Source organism: Brassica napus, chromosome C9 (assembly GCF_020379485.1).
Source record: "Brassica napus cultivar Da-Ae chromosome C9, Da-Ae, whole genome shotgun sequence".
NCBI classification, from domain to species: Eukaryota; Viridiplantae; Streptophyta; class Magnoliopsida; order Brassicales; family Brassicaceae; genus Brassica; species Brassica napus.
The window spans coordinates 44,057,817-44,074,765 of NC_063452.1; the positions used below are offsets into that span (position 1 = coordinate 44,057,817).

The 16,949-nt window shown below is 35.1% G+C and overlaps 1 long non-coding RNA gene and 1 pseudogene across 1 annotated transcript; both read left to right on the forward strand.

Annotated features, from left to right (window-relative positions):
- Positions 1 to 11,241: 11,241 nt before the first annotated feature.
- On the forward strand, positions 11,242 to 11,896 carry LOC106423112 (annotated as a pseudogene).
- Positions 11,897 to 14,379: 2,483 nt separating this feature from the next.
- On the forward strand, positions 14,380 to 15,703 carry LOC125592873. The gene is made up of 2 exons (XR_007328570.1): positions 14,380 to 15,086; positions 15,218 to 15,703. It is a non-coding gene; the product is annotated as an uncharacterized LOC125592873 (long non-coding RNA).
- Positions 15,704 to 16,949: the final 1,246 nt, after the last annotated feature.

A 16,949-nucleotide genomic window follows, 5' to 3' on the forward strand; every position in this document is an offset into this window, starting at 1 on the left:
ATTCATTTAAAATCGAAAATCCCAAAAGAAAAGTGTTTGCATTCATTAGTTTCCATAAAAGAAAATCCCATAAAAAATGATGTTTTGAATTTGTTTCCTTTTCATTTGCATTCATAAACTCAAAAACCAAAAGAAATCATCCTAGTTATTGTTTCATACCATTTCTACTTGTCCATTTCGTGATTGCATCAGAAAAGAAAAAAAAAAATATTTTTAAGCTTTAGTTTATATCATTTGCATATTTAATTGTTGCATTTCATCCAAAGAAAATTCAAAAAAAAATTCAGCATTAGTTTGCTTCCCATATTTTCTTTTCATTTGTGTTAATTGTCATTTATTTTTGTTTCATTTCGAGATTTGCATTAAGAAAACCAAAATAAAAATCATTTTGCATAATTTATTTCATTTCGGTTCAACATTGCTTATTTTCTCGGTTTAGTTTTAATTAGCTTGCATTTTGGTTCTTATTCTGATCCAACCATAAATTCCCTATTCTTCACTTGATCTTTGTTATTGCTTGCAGGAATAAATGGAAGAATTAGCACAAAGCCAAGCCTTATTGGCCTCTCAAAAACAAATGTTGGCTGCTATGAAGGGTGTACAAGATCAGATTTCTCAGCTGGAGAAAAGAAACAAGGCACAAGGCCAACGACCACAGCAAGGAGAAAGAAGATTTGGAGATGCACTTGCTGCTGGATGTGTTGAGCCCAAGCCACCAGATCCCTCATGGATCACCAAACACCAAACTTCTTATACTCATGAATACTCAAATTATTCTTATCATGATTATAACTCTGCTGATGATGTTAATATTTATTCTTTTTCAGGAAGTAGTTGGTCAAGTGAGTATCTAACATGGGAAAGAACCATGGATGATTGGTTTACATACTATGGCATGCCAAAGAAAGAGAGGCTAGCTCATGCCATCAAGCAACTTTTCGGAAAAGCTTACTCATGGTGGAAAAGAGTAGATAAGACACATGGTAAAAGTCCAGAAGAGGTTGTCACCTACTGGAAAGATCTTAAAGATGTTATGATCAGGAAGTATGTGACTACACTTCCCACGCAAGAAACCAGAAGAAAATACCCAAGGAGATTTTCAAATGGTGTGTCCAAAGAGGCAAAGAAAGTTGTGCCACAACAAGGCCATAGAAGCTTGATCTATAAAGACCAGATTCGGCCAAGCCAGATGCCCACGGTTTTATATGATAAATACCAACCTTATGAGGTCCCAAAGGCCATGGAGAAGAAGAACCTTGTCAGCCAATACACGTTGGCCAGACACAAAGAAAAATCAGACAAACCGATTTTTCAAGAGCAGGCCAAGGTAAGTCCTATACTTGATAAATTTGTTTATAAATCATCTCCCACTGGTATGAGTCACTTGTCTTTGTCCAAGGATGTTAATACAGGTCCTGAGGTCCAGAAAGACACGATCACCCAATCCTTGTTGAGATCAAAAGTTGTCCATGATTTAAGTCCAAGAGACAAGGAGATTTTAAACCCAAATAAAGAAGAGCCATCCAGCCAAGGTAAGTCTTCTAACTCTGAGGATTTGAAGTATCAGACATGTTATAAATGTCATAAGAAAGGACACTATGCTATAGTTTGTCCTACTAAGAAAGCATTGATAGAAACATCACTAGAAGAGAAAACAGAATTATCTATGAAAAGTGATAGTTTTATTCAATCTGATATATTGGTTCCAAATTCTTGTATAATGCACTTGTCTTTGTCAAAGGGTGTTGTAACAGGACTTAAGGAGCAAGAATTTAAGGAAGAAGAACCACCAGGCGTGACTCTTGTGATGGACCAGAAGATTGTTCAAGAGACAATGCAGTCCATATTGCTTAAAGAAGCAAAACCAAAACATTACCAAGGTAAGGTTTTAGAATCTCAAAAGAGAATGAAAGCTGACTTGCTCTATCTTGGTGCAGATTATACAGTTTCGAGGTCAAAACCTTGTCAAGAGGGAGGGGATGATGTGGTCATCAGATCAGTAACTGAACCAGAGGTCAACCCAAAGCCCTACTCAACCAGCCAAGGCGCCAGCCAGGACATACGTGAACTAAAAATGACATATATTACAAACCAGGAGGGTTTAAATGACGAGGCTAATTTTTATGGATTCTATACTCAAGAAGGAGTTCAGGCCAATTGGAATTGGGCCAAACTATTCACGGAGACAGAAGTTATGAATTTTACAAGTCAGAGGTTTCTCAGCCCGTCCATCTGCGAGTACTCGACTTTAGAAGGAGATTCAAGCTCAAATAAGGAGCGTCCTGAAGCAAAGCTCATCATAGGAGACAAGAGGAGTTTATCATCTTTCCAGAAAGCCCAATATTAGGAGAAATGGCCACGGAATTATGAAGTTATGATCCAATCTCCAAAACTGGTCAAACCAGTTCTACACTTGCCTCAATTGGAAGCTAACCGGTTCAATCAGCTTCAAACCAGACATTGGCGACCAGAAGATCATTTAAACCAATCAGGAGATATTCTAGGAGTCCAGTAGGAGTTCTACAAGTTCATACCATGCACCAGCAACCATTGGATCATGAGGATCCTCATTTACTCAAACCTGCCTTATTTGGAGCAAACCGACATTAATGTCCAACAGCTCTTTTCTCTTCAGATCAGGCACGAGATCAGAACCTATAAAGCACCCAGGAAGGTCCCAAGGAAGCTCTATTATCCATAAAAACCGTCTAGGTTCAAGAAGAATCAAGTTTCTCACTTGGAGCCAAAATCCCATAAAAGGCTCCAACGGCTAGTTTTTTCGATTTTGTTACTTTGCTTGATTTGTTTCCTTTTCTATTTGTTTTAGAACGTTAGGACCTTTGTCTCTGAGCCTTATATAAGCTCCTAGACGTTCATTGTAAAGAGCACCCTTAATCACCAAGTTAATAAAAAGTTTATTCAGTTTTTATCAAAGATTGTTCTTTGTATAAAATATCGGTCTTTAGGATTCAAAGAGAGATTCTTTGTTGTTCTATTGATTTCGTGAGTCTAGTTTTTTTGTGCAAATCAAACAAGCTCAGTACACAGATTGAGAGAGTCAATCACATCGTTTCCATCATCCATCAGATTGAGAGATTCAATCAAACATTCATCCGCAAATCCACTTCAGTTCATCATCTAATCAAGCTGAGAGTGATACACATCCAGCAGCTTGATTCCATCCTATCCTTTGTTTATTTATCTTGTTTTATTATCATTATCATCATCATTTCATTCGTTTTCATATTTGTTTCTGTTTGCATCATAAAAACTCTAAACTCATAAAAATCGGTTCTCTTTGTTTTCAGGTTTAAACCTTGGTTCCACCATTTTTATCAATTCGTGGGTTACCCCCCCTGTGCCTACAACAAACTTTGTTCAAGTGTTGTACGTCTTCATCAAACCATCTCTCTTTGTAATTCTTTGGATTTCAAAAAAAAAGTCGTGAATCATTTTTTCAAATTATACAAGTGACATGATATACAACTAACTTTTCTCCTAAACAACATCATTGTAACCAAATTTAATTTAAGAAAAACACTATTTCACAATACTGAAAACAAAACCAATCAACTTATACAAGAAATCCCACATTGTAATAAAGCAATTCATAGTTGTGTGTAATAAAAAAAGAAAACTAAATCAAAACACCACCAGAGCTCGAATCGTCATCGCTGAAGCTGAAGTCGTCATCGCCGGAGCTGAAGTCGTCATCGCCGGATCTCGAATCATCATCACCGGAGCTCGAATCATCATCGTCGGAACTCTTTATGTTTTCTGGGGAAAAAGTCACAAGAATCGCTTTCTTCTCACTCTCTCTCTCGTTTTTTCAGGTAAAATAAGAAATGAAAAAAAATGAGGGTCCATGTAATCCCGCATGACCCGTTTCGGCCCATCCAGCAAAAGGTCCAGTCCCGCAAAGACCCGTCTTGCGAGGCCCGCAAATTTACGGGCTTAGAAAACATCGTCCCAATACCGTCTCGTGACAGTCCTTTACGGGTAAGGTCCACGGTCCAAGTCCATCTCCATGATTGCCATCTCTAATAGAACGGACAGACCAAGTGGAATATTCTGCACACCATACTTAACTTTCAATCAAGAGGTTAAACATAGTAATGTCTTACAATAAGCGACAAAAATGTGGATTAATAATTTATAATCGCACACAACTAAATATAAATTTCTCCACTAGAAGTCACTAGGGACCTGTGATGTGAACGTGTTATTTTCTAGACTTTTCTCACCTACCTACATCGGCGAAAAACAACTCATAATATTACTATCTCAATTGCTGCTTTTCTTTTTTTGAGCAATTCTATCTCAATTGCTGTATGTTAACTTAATATGCTGTGATGGTGAAGGTGTTGTTTCCGATGAAATTAAGAAACGGAGGGCAAATCGGCTAGGAAAAACAGGAAAAACAAGTGGTAAAGTTGGTTTTGGTACATGGATATACTTTTAGCTTATTAAAATTTCAGATATACAAAATGTTGTAAAATGAATATTTTAGGTCTGAATATTTCTATGTTTCATTAATGAATAAGTGTTCTCTTATATAGGGGATTACAAAATAAGTAATAAGGAAAGTATCTAAAACCTAAATCCAATAGAATTATGAAAACTACTAATATATAATAATGGAAAGATAACAATTACAAGGAAAAGAAAAGATGGTTTCCTTTTCTCCAAGCCGCCTCTCTCTCCATGTCATGGCCGACTCTCTCTCTCTCTCCAAGTCGTGGCCAACTCTCTCTCTCTCTCCAAGTTGTGGCCAACTCTCTCTCTCTCTCCAAGTCGTGGCCAACTCTCTCTAGTTGTATGGGCCGGTTATGGACCGGGCCGGTTATGGACATCCACTAATTGATTTATAACACTCCCCATTGGATGCCATAACCATTCAAGATTGTAGTACGCTTCATGTTGCCTCATTAAAACCTTATCAGGAAAACCCAGTGGGACAAAACCATGATGAAGGAAAAAGAGTACAACACGTACTACTCCCCCTGATGTGGACCTCAGTGGAGGTTTCTTCAGTCTACGCATCTGGTGCATGATATTTCCTGAACGTGCAGGTAGGGAGTAAACAAATCGGCCAAGTTCATTACTGAACCGCAATTGGATTACTTTGACCTTTCCGGTCTCTTCTCATGTCTTCTGACATCGTGTGTGTGTGGTCAAGAAGTGGACCTTTGGCTGTTGACTACTCTTAATTAGGTCGGACAGACTAAACACACTGTGGACAATATATATACTGAGCATGGTACTTATGAACTTATAGTCTCAGGTCGTAAACCTATGTTCCGGTGTATCTACTACACGGATGTGTACCAATGTCTCTGTCCATAGATCTTTCTTTATTATCATCGACTATGCACTAATCTGATCGATTCATATTGAGTCATATACTGCTTCTATACATGTTTATAACTTGTCTCATGAGTGTTCTAGATCAAGATGTGATCAATGATTATTGCTATAATGAGTTTTATAATCTCATCAAGCTATGGCTCTTCGGCCGAACACACTCATGGATCTCGATCAGTAATCTCTCTTGCATTCGGTAATGCTATTGCAGTCTTTTATCCATACCTTGATGGTGTCCCATGACCTTTGTTGCCGTGGATCATACCACGCACCGGAAGATCTATTAGGTCATGGACCTCGACTGCACGAGCTTATGGATGGCAATCATGATGGCTGATCTTTCTTTTCCACTAGCCATGATCAAAGAAGAAGGGTCGGACACCTCTAGCCAGACACCCACACAGATTTAATAAATAATATGTATCAACCAATTAACATCTCTTTAGGCTGGTTTAGTATAAAGTAAACACAAGGAATTCAAATCTCTTTTATAAGTATATGTATGGACTGAATTTGGATTGTCCTTATACAATTCCTTTACTAGTATTACATACTATATGCAGCTGATTTGTTTCAATCCATGAACAGCTTAGGAACAATACTGTTATTTATCCAGTGATCCATATGATGCTTACTACATCAGTATCTAATTTCTTTCTTATGACCAGACTTTTATCAATTTCGAATTTGTGTAGCAGCATCCACCACATAGGAGTTTATCTCCTTATAATCTGTTCCATGGTCTATGTGAGTATCCTTGTGTAACAAGCTATGATCTAATGCTGTTAGTAGGAAAACATGAACACCTTTACACCTTGTGATCATGTACCATCTCTCACGGTTTCTTATTCCTCACAAGACCCATCTATTTCACTGGTTTATCTGATGGCGTTTCTGTATATGTGTATGGCCAATACGCCTATCTCTTCTTTAGATACTTTAAACCCCACGTTTATCTTTTCAATCTAATCTTTAATCTTTATGAGTACTCTTTCGTGGGTTAATGATCCTCGTTTATATCTTTAAACTCAAGTGCTACTACTTTATGTAACCTTATACAAATATAACCCTCATGTGTCGACACTTATATATATGTGTGGTTCTGTTGTGTTCCAGACATGATCTAATCGATTTGAGATTTTATTATCCAGGACCTTTGTTACCTAGTAGCTTGGCGTCCCAAGCTACATGGTTTGGTACCTTAGATGTTTAGCTGCGCAGCCTTTTCTCAATGTCTGGTATGGTATCTATTTTGACCTCGGATCTGTATTTTATGCACCTTTTCTTTCCGAGGTTTCTTATCTTATGGAACACTTTGGTCTATCTTGTATAGACTCTGTAGCAACTTGACTGTGTCTCTAGGACATCAGATTTCGTTTGGTGCTAAGCTGGTTATAACTTAATCATTCTTTTCTTTTCTTTTTAGGTCAGTGTCTGGCATCTAGATTAGCTAGCTTTGTATAATCTTTGTTTGGACGTCTTAAATCATACTTTTAGTCTGAGGATCTTGCCAAGACAATGATGGTTGATACCATTCTATTTCTCTTATCATTCTTTTAATCTTTACCAGCTTATAACTTTCTCCTTCTAATGTTGGATAGTCGGATTCATTAATCATGCAATCCGTGCACCTGGCCTCAATCTGATCACCCATATTTGGCTCAAGGTCTCTTAAAACTCGTGGGTGAAAGACATACTTTTATCCAAAATATATTCCCAATCCTCTTCTGAGGTTCCATCTTAGACGGCACATATGTCTGTGGTGGTTTATTCAATAGCCTCTTAAGATGGTATATGTCTGGCTCATGACCCGTATTCAATCTGAGATGGGAATATCTATGCTCACTTATATGGCCTGATGCATATTAACCTTATATACATGTAAAACTCGTGATGTCCCCAAGCTTATAGACTTTAGAGTCTGAACCTTATAGGTAATAGCCTGTATGGCCAAGCTGTTATCAAGCTATTATATCCGTGTTTATAGTATGGTTATGGACCACGGGTTTGTCCTCACTCCCCCTCATGATCATACTATAATCTGCAGATGCTTGGGACATTATAGCCTAATGAGTTTCCCTTGTGTACATGTTACACAACGTGAGATACTATGGGATAACTCTGTGTGCCCTTTTAATATCAATCTTTTGCGTCAAGTTTAGACCAGGATGGCTAATCCGGTCATGCCATATAGTGTATAATTTTGTGGGGTATACCAATTTGGTTACCATGGCTTTTGCCTCTATCAGACTGATCTTTGCATAGTCTAGATCAGTAGAGGATGCAGGTATAGTTTCGATCGCTCTTTGTTTCCTTTGCCCATTGTTTCTATATGGAAACCATTATTTTATATCTTATAAACTCAATGGGCTTCTTTGGGTGGATATAGAGCATTAGATCTTTCAAGCATGCGTGCTCTTTTTAGGCACCAATGTACTTAGCCTCTTTAGGCGCCAATGTACTTAGCCTAGCCGTAGCCCTTTAGGACATTCTTTACTGGTCGCAGGCCCTTATCTGACTGACTATACCCGCAACATTGCCTTATATATTGGCGTTTTCTTAGTCATATCTAAAATCATTCATTCATCTTATAATATAAGTTCTTAATTCAAGAAAATCACAGACATAAAGCAAAGCAAACACAGAAGTCGAAATCAACATTATTCTTTTTAGACAATCAGATGTTTTAGCCTAATGATTCCCCATTACATATCTTATGGCACACTAACTTGGTCGAGTGTGGTGGCTTAGAAATGCCACGGCCTCCTCTCCCTTAACCATGGTCAAAACTGGGTCCACAACCACGGTTATAGTGATTCCTATGTCAATGGTCGTATAAGGTGGTTTGGCTATGCCCACGTCCTTTCCATCCATCACGGTTACAGTCATATGGTTTATCATGATGGACGTGGTTGCTTTCTTTAGATTTTTTTTTCTGCAGCCTCATTGGCTTGGGGATGGCGAGTAATCATTATTGCCCTGTATCTATTACTTTCACTTGCATTATTGTCCTCGATGATACATTTACCGAAACCCTTTGATTTCAGGACAATCTATGTGTCTAATGCCCATTGTAAATAATTATCCAAAGAAATTTAGGGTAGCATAATCTAGATTGCTGATTTTTGACATCTGTAATCATATATCACTCAATCTTTATAAGAAAATAAATCGTGTAACCAAGTAAACAATCGAGTTAATGAATTCCTAATAAACAAGCCACGCGGCTATGATAGTAAGGTGCAATAAAGGCCACATGGCCAAGCTATGATGCAAACAATCTATGTTGATCCAATTAGGGTTTTATCATCTTAGCAATACAAAATGTGGCTAGGGTTTCAGATTTTATGAGAATCAAAATAATCTAGCACCTTAGCTTTCAAGACATCAATTAGATCAGTCAAAATAACAAGAATCAAACATAAACTCAATTTGGATCAATATCATGCGATTTAGGGTTTCAAGGCCCTTAGGGATTCAAATTCGAGATTTAGGGTTTCAGATTCAATATGCAATCAATCTAGCTGACTTAACTCACAATCAATAGAATCAATCAAGCAAGCAAGCCTTATGGCTAAGGTTTATGCCTCACGGCAAAGAAGAAGCCACACGGCCATGAGGAAGCCACACGGCCATGAGGAAGCCACACGGCCAAAACAGGAAAACAAGCCGCACGGCTAATGATTCAATTCAGGATCAATGCATATATTTTGTTGTGTAATTGCAATCCTAGCATAGATGCATTCTATCAGTTTATACAATGTACTCAACACAAGCAAGCTAATCGGCCAAGCAAAGAACAATCATACTTGATTTCAATTTCAATACCATCCTAACATGAGATTCTAAGTGCAATTGCAATCAATCAATGTGATTAGGTTTAGGTATGAATGCAACAAGGCCACACAACCACAAGTATGATTATGTCTAGAACAGTTTAACCTAATCATATAGTTTCAGATTTTGATTTTTAAACAATCTAAACTAGATCATTAGGGTTTTGATTTAAACAAGCCAATTACTTCAGATTCAAGATTCAAGTTTAAATAATCCTAATCATAGTTCTAGGTGATCAATCAATCAAACAAAAAATTTTAAAATCCAAACAATTAAAATTGATTTTTCAAATTAGGGTTTTGGGAATTTGATTTGATCTTAGATCAAGGGAGTTTAATTTTGAGATTCAAAACCTTCAAGGTTCTGATTTTAATTGATCAATGGATCAAATCTCGATTTTAGGGTTTGGATCGAACTTATAGAGCTTCGATATACTCATAGGGTATTGATCTATTATCCTATGGCTTTCATCTTTTTAGAGATTATATTAGAGGGTTTCAATCTTTACAAAACAACCAGATTCGATTCATGTTTTCAGAATTCGAATTACCTTTAGGTTTTGAAGATTGTAGAACCGGACCACCAAGAGAACCTCGAGCTGGACGGGACGCGAGCTGGAACAAGCCTGGAACGCGGGCTGGAACGAGCTAGAACGGACGCGTGCTGAGGCACGAGCTGGAACGGAACGCGTCTGATCGGGAACGCGAGCTGTAGTTGTCCGGGATGTAAGCTGAGAACGGATGGAGCTGAGGCTGAGTTCGTCTAGTATCAGGAATGCCTTAGGGCTGGGGATGATCGGATGAACACGAGCTGGAACGCTTGCAAGAACAGATTAGGGTTCGGAGGGTTCGGATTAGGGTTCCAAAGCAAATCGGCGTGCACTGTATCGGTGCGTGAGGGCGCGTCGGTGGTTAGATCGAAAAACGGTTTGCACTGACTGATTCGTCTTGGCAAGAGTTTCGATTTGATATCTTGATCGTTTTCTGGGTCCTCGCGGTTTGGGAGAACGACCTCTTTGAAGTTACGAGGTAAATTCTTTTTGTTTAGGGTTTTAGGGGTTTGGTTTTAGGCTCAGGGTGTTAGAGACTATCGTGCTGATAACGTGTTGTAAAACGAAGGTTTTAGGTCTGAATATTTCTATGTTTCATTAATGAATAAGTGTTCCCTTATATAGGGGATTACAAGATAAGTAATAAGGAAAGTATATAAAACCTAAACCCACTAGGATTAGAAAAACTACTAATATATAATAATAAAAAAAAATTGTGTTATAAATCAATTTTATTGTGGTTCTCAAAATTAAGAACCGAACTGAAACTCCACTACTTCTTAAATGAATTAAAAATTCATCAATTTCAATTTATTTTTTAACTAACTCTGTTTGAAAATTATGAAACCAACATAAATACCTAAATACCCAAAGCTATAATATGAGCGTTCAATCAGTTTAGATTTTTCAATCTTTGGATTAGGAAAACTTTGCTGAAAGGAACCCAACATAACTTGCGTTTATTCAGGAATTGATTGGTTGGTTTTGCTTGTGAGAGTTTAGTTTTTATGTTTGATATTTTTGCTAAAATCAGTTAAACTATACGAAATACGTCCAGGCCGTTTACCAAAAAAAATGAAGAAAAAAATACGTCCAGGCCTAATCAAACTTTCTAAAATAAAAAAGATATCAAACATAACTCTGCCGCATAAGAAAACCAAATCTCGCGTATATTCAGTGTGATGCAAACTAGAAGAAACTCAAACAAAAAGACAGATTTTAAGAACTTTCCTTGGTCAATGTTTGTAACTTGCCTCGGAAAGTCACAGAAACTTCACACTGAAACCTACTATTACTTTTTATTTTCCATAAAAAGAAACAGCAGAGTTTACCCTCCTTCCTCTGCGTTTTCACACCAAATCCCCGTGTGAACAGTCACAGCTTCCAGCAAAAGACAATAATACCCTTAGGTGACCTTCCCAGAAGAAACCAAAACAAAAACAAAAAAAACAAAGCTTCCTTCGTCCAGTCCACTACCTAAAAGCTTAGTTGGCTTCCATAGTTCCATGGATGTTCCTTCTCCGAAACCCCAAAACTCTCTTCCTCTATATATACAAAATCCACTCTCATTTCTACATCATCGACTCCAAAACCCATCTCTCAAAATTCTCAATTTCAGTTCACTCTATAGCTCAAATGGCGACTCCTCAATCCTCAACCAGACCAACCCACCAAAACCCACAACCCAATTTCCACGACCTCTTCCCCGCCATGGCCGGAAAACTCGGAGGAGAAGGTCTAATCGACGAGCTCTGCAAAGGCTTCGAGCTCCTCATGGACGGAGACAAAGGAGTCATCACTTTCGAGAGCTTGCGGCGAAACGCATCAGCGGTTCTTGGACTCGGAGATCTGACGGACGACGATGTAAGGTGTATGATCGACGAAGGGGATTTCGATCGAGACGGTGCGTTGAATCAGATGGAGTTTTGTGTGCTCATGTTTAGGCTAAGCCCTGACTTGATGGATGCGTCACGCTTTGTCGTCACGGAGGCGATCGAGGAGGAGTTTGGTGACCGAACGCATGGGCATTGATATCCTTCTTTCTCCATCAGAGACTTTGACTTAAGTTTGTTTAACCCTTTTATGTTTTTCTTATCCTTTCGATTATTGTTGCAATTCGTATAAAATTCTTGGATATTATATCAACCGATATGGAAAAAATTCATTGAAAACAGACAAAAATATAAGTATATAATTAGATGCAAATTCGGTTCTTCGGCTTTTCTGTATGATTCCCCCCCCCCCCCCCCCCCCCCCCCGGATGATTTTAATTTTAACCTTCCGGTTGTGATAGTTAATAAATACAGTATACGGATCCAAGTGAACGAACAAAAATAACTATAAACGCGAGCAAGTTTTGAGCGATTTTGTTTCAACAAAAGAAAATCACTAGTAGCTTTGGCTAAGCAAGTCTTATCATATATCATGTTTTAAAAATATCCATTATTTAAAAATCTGATAAAATCCATAAAATCCGATAAATATTGAGGCTAACTGGTTGAAACAATGGATGACCAATATGTAATTTTTTTTATTAACAATGTTACAAATGCTTTGTTAATTTGTAAAAATTGTGTCTATTTACAACATTTTTGCATTTAAATCAGCGTTTTAAAATCTGATATGGATTCGCGATCGAACCAGTAAACCGGTAATCTAATATGTAATCCGGTTTATGATTTAAGAAAATCCACTATTTAAAAATCCGTAAAAATCCGCTAAATCTCGAGGTTAACCGGTTAAACCGATAGGTGACCGATACGTAAATCCAATTTGATTTGAATTGTAAATGACCATTAATTTTATAAGAAAATTGGGCTTAATATCATAACATCCAAAAAATATCATATATCAATAAAATTTACTAAAACAATAAGGCTATATTATTTAAACAAAATAATGTTTTTACTTATAAATCCCTTAAGATACTAAAATGATATATGTTAAAGTATATTTTGTAAACACAACATGTAAATATAAATTATATTAAACATATATATTTTCTATAATGTAAATAAATAAATTAAAACAAGTATTACATGCAAAATGTATAAATTAAAAAAAAAATATTTTGAAGGAGGCTCTCCAATTGATTATTTTAGATTGTTATTTTATTGTATCTAATTCAAAAATATATTCGTAAGTAATATAAATTAATAACAAAGTAAAATGTATGAAACAATTACTATATATTAATAATGTTGAATAATAAATAAAAACAATAATATTATATAGTTACACAATATATAACACTAAAATGGAAATTATATATCTAAAATATTTGTAATAATATCAAATATATTTATAAAATAAAAAAATATCCGAACGGACGTGCGGGTCAAAATCTAGTAAATGATAGAGAATTACCTAATGTGGCAAAATATATATGACAATTAATGATTTTGAATAATAACGATCTAGTAAAAATTATTATATCTTCTATCATATTTATTTAATTTTAAATTATTAAAATAAATCAAACAACCACATTAACCTCATTTAAAAACGACTATAAATTATGAAAAATTGTTAAAAGTTTCATATTCAAATTTTGTGATCCATAGTTTAAGTTTTTTATTATGACAAAATACAAATGATTATAAAATTATATAAGTAAGATGTGTAATTTAATTAATTATTAAGACTAATATATATATATATATATATCGTTTTAAATTAAACTATACCACGTAAAATATATAAATATTAATTTTGGTATTTACTTTGAAAAATTGTTTTTTGATAGAATCTTTGAACAAACATTGACAACTTAATTTTTTAAAATTATAAACTACTAAAACTATTAATCCTACAGTGAAATTTTTGTTATCAGTAATTTAAAGATTTTGCTATAAAAGATACAAATGATAAAAAAAAAAACTATATGAGTAGAAATCATCATCTAATTGACATTAATATTAAAAATATATTATGTATGTTAATATCATTTAAATTTAATTATATATCCTATAAAATAGAAAAAAAAATATTATTTGAATTAATAAAATTGATTTATATGTTCATGGTAATTTAATTATATATGTAATAGTTAATGACTTTTAATTATTCAATATATATTTATTATTTCTTTATATATAAAACATATAATTCAAAAAATAATTTCTAAATAAAATGCTCAAACCGCGCAAGGCGCGGATATTAATCTAGTCTTACCATAAAATTGTTTTACAAATTTCAGCATTAATAACCGTGATATAAAGCATACCAAAAAAGTAGTTTAGATGTTAGTTTTTTTTCCAAAAGTAAATACGTTCACTACAAGAAAACTTGTTTATAGCCACGACTCAGCCACAAACATTTTGCGGCAAGAGAAATATAGCCACAAAATATCCGTAAAATAGCTACAACAAATTTTTATGGCTATTATGTAGCTTTTTGTCGCTATTTAGCTGCAAAATATGCTTTGTAGCTATTCAAAGACCCATAGCCACAATTAGCTACAATATAAATTGTGGAAGTACATATCCCACAATTTTCCACTGTATTATTTGTAGCCAATTTAGCCACAACAGTTTCCGTAGCTATCCGAAGAAATGAAATTTTAAAATATTAAAATTAATTACAAACTTAAAACAAAAAACAGTTACGAACTTAGTTATGGGCATTTGTGGCCACTTAAAAGACATGGCTGCAAACAAATTTGTGGCTACCCTGTAGCAAAGAGTGTAACATGTAAATGCATGTATCATTTCTAAAATATATATATATATATATATATATATGTAATGCCAATTTTTTTATAACATTTACAATGTTATATGGAATGTTAAAATCATTTTTTCGAATCCCCTATATATTATTTGTGAAACATTACAACTTCTTTTTGTAGCCACGTGTCATCACTACGATGATTCTTAGCATTATTAGAGAAATGGGTTGGTCCATCTAAATATATAATAAGCTTTTTATTAAACTAACCATAAATTCATTATTAATGTCATTTATTATTTCCTTAAATAAAGATTACGGAATTGCCTAATGTGGGTAAAGTATATATGACAATTAATGATTTTGAATAATAAAGATCTGATAAAAAAAATAATGTATCTTCTATCAAATTTGTTTAATTTTAAACTATTAAAATATTTTTTATAAAACCACAATAACCATATTATAAAAATTTAGTTTTTTCTGTATATGTTATATTTTAAATTTTAAAAAACGACTATAAAAATGGCACCTGCATTGACAAAAGAGCAGAAGCTTATGTGAAGGAAGCTGAATCTCTTGCCTTGGAGCGATCACAAAGTTCCACTTGACCTGTGAAACTGCATCGGCACCCTCTAACCAGCAGCTCACTGTTGCTTATATTGAAGTAAGAAGCTCCTACTCTAACTCATATCAATCTTAAAGCATACTGCATTTGGTTTTGATATGATCATCCATGGAATTTTTTTTTTTTGTTATTCTAAACTCGTGTCTTGTGTCAATATACTTTTCTTGTAGATGGTAACTAATGTTGATGCTGAACCCAATGAGTCTCCGGCAGCTTCTCTATGCAGAGACGTTGGAGTTGATGGACAATTGACCACCGACGATTGTCGACCACCAGATTCGCTGGTCTGCCATTGAAAGGTGACTAAAAGACCAGAAACAGGGTGCAGAGTGTTGTGACTGGGTTGAAGGATGACGTTTCTAGGTTGAAGTAAAGCATCGACTTGTTGTCGAAGATGAATGGAGTGGATCCTATTACTCGTCAACATATTCCACGTGAGAGTGGTGCATCTGCTCCAAGTCCTCATTCTGATTCTAGCCAAGAACTTAATCAGCACTCTCCCACTCATTAACTCTTCAATCTATCCTAGGTGTATTGTGTTTCCTTGTGCAATATTAATCTATGTCTTTTGTAAAATCATTAGATGTTTTCTTTAACTTAAAATTGTAATGATATTTTGAATGATTTAGCTAATTATGTCTTTTTTGTATAATTAATTATTGTTTTGAAATTTCGTTTCAAGAACTTTAATAGAATACAATTTAAAATTGAATAATAGAAAATTTGATAAATACATTTTTTAAAATTATGAAACTATAGCTACAAAATTTAATTGTGACTATTTGTATGCTGATAGCTACAATTCAGTCTGTGGCTATTTATAGAAAAATGGCGACAACTTATTGTGTGACAATGTTGTGGCTAATAGAGCTACAAATCGGTAGAGGCTATTTGTGTCTCATATTCCACGATTATGAGTGTGGCTATTAGTAGAAAATTTGCTACGGTTAATAGTGTGGCTTTTTGTGGCAAAATATCCACAAAATCTATTTCGCGCTATTTGTAGAAAATAGCTGTAAATATCGTTTGTGGCCGAGTCGCGGAAACATATCTACAAATAGCCACAATTTCTCAATAGCCACAAGCCGATAGTCAACAAATTTTTTTTGTAGCCATTCGTCGCTAACGGTGAAATAACCACAAAGATTAAGCTATAGCTACAAAAAAATTAGTGGCTATTCTCTATTTTTCTTGTAGTGGTTAGGCTTAAGTATATGATATAGTTTGATTTACAGGAATTAATTATAGGGTATAATATCTTTTAAATATTTTTCCTAAAAGCAAGTTTGGTCTAATTTTATGTTTTTGTTTCCCTTAATAATTGATTAGAGATCTAACACTATGGACAGGGCCGGCTCAAATAAATCATGGCCCTTAGGCAAAATAGTTTTTAAACAAATTTTACATATATTTTATAGATAATTTAAAATTTTTGGGCCATTTTTCTTATTTTTTAAAAATATTAGACCCTTTCAATCACTAATTATGCAAAAAAAAAAATTGACCCGGGGCCCACGCTCTTCTTGCCCTTATACCTAAACCGGCCCGGACTATGGATTGCAATTTTCCTTATCCCTCAAAAAGTAGTTCTTGTTGGATCCGGCTTGAATCGAAGTAAGCAATTTTCGAATTTACTTTTCACTACCTGTTTTTGATTTCCGGAAAAAATTAGATTAAAACCCTGTTTGTAAGAAAACATATTAAGAGTAAAGGGTTCTTAAAACCGGACTGACCTGGTTCATGGTTGAACTTGGTTCGACCATGAACCGGTTACATAGTCGGGTTGGGTCTAATAATTGGTTCGACCGTGAACCGGTCAAGCAGTACATCATATACATGTATCATAAATATATATTTTTCAGTCGTTTTAATTGGTAGCCGGATTTGACCTCAGAGTTATTA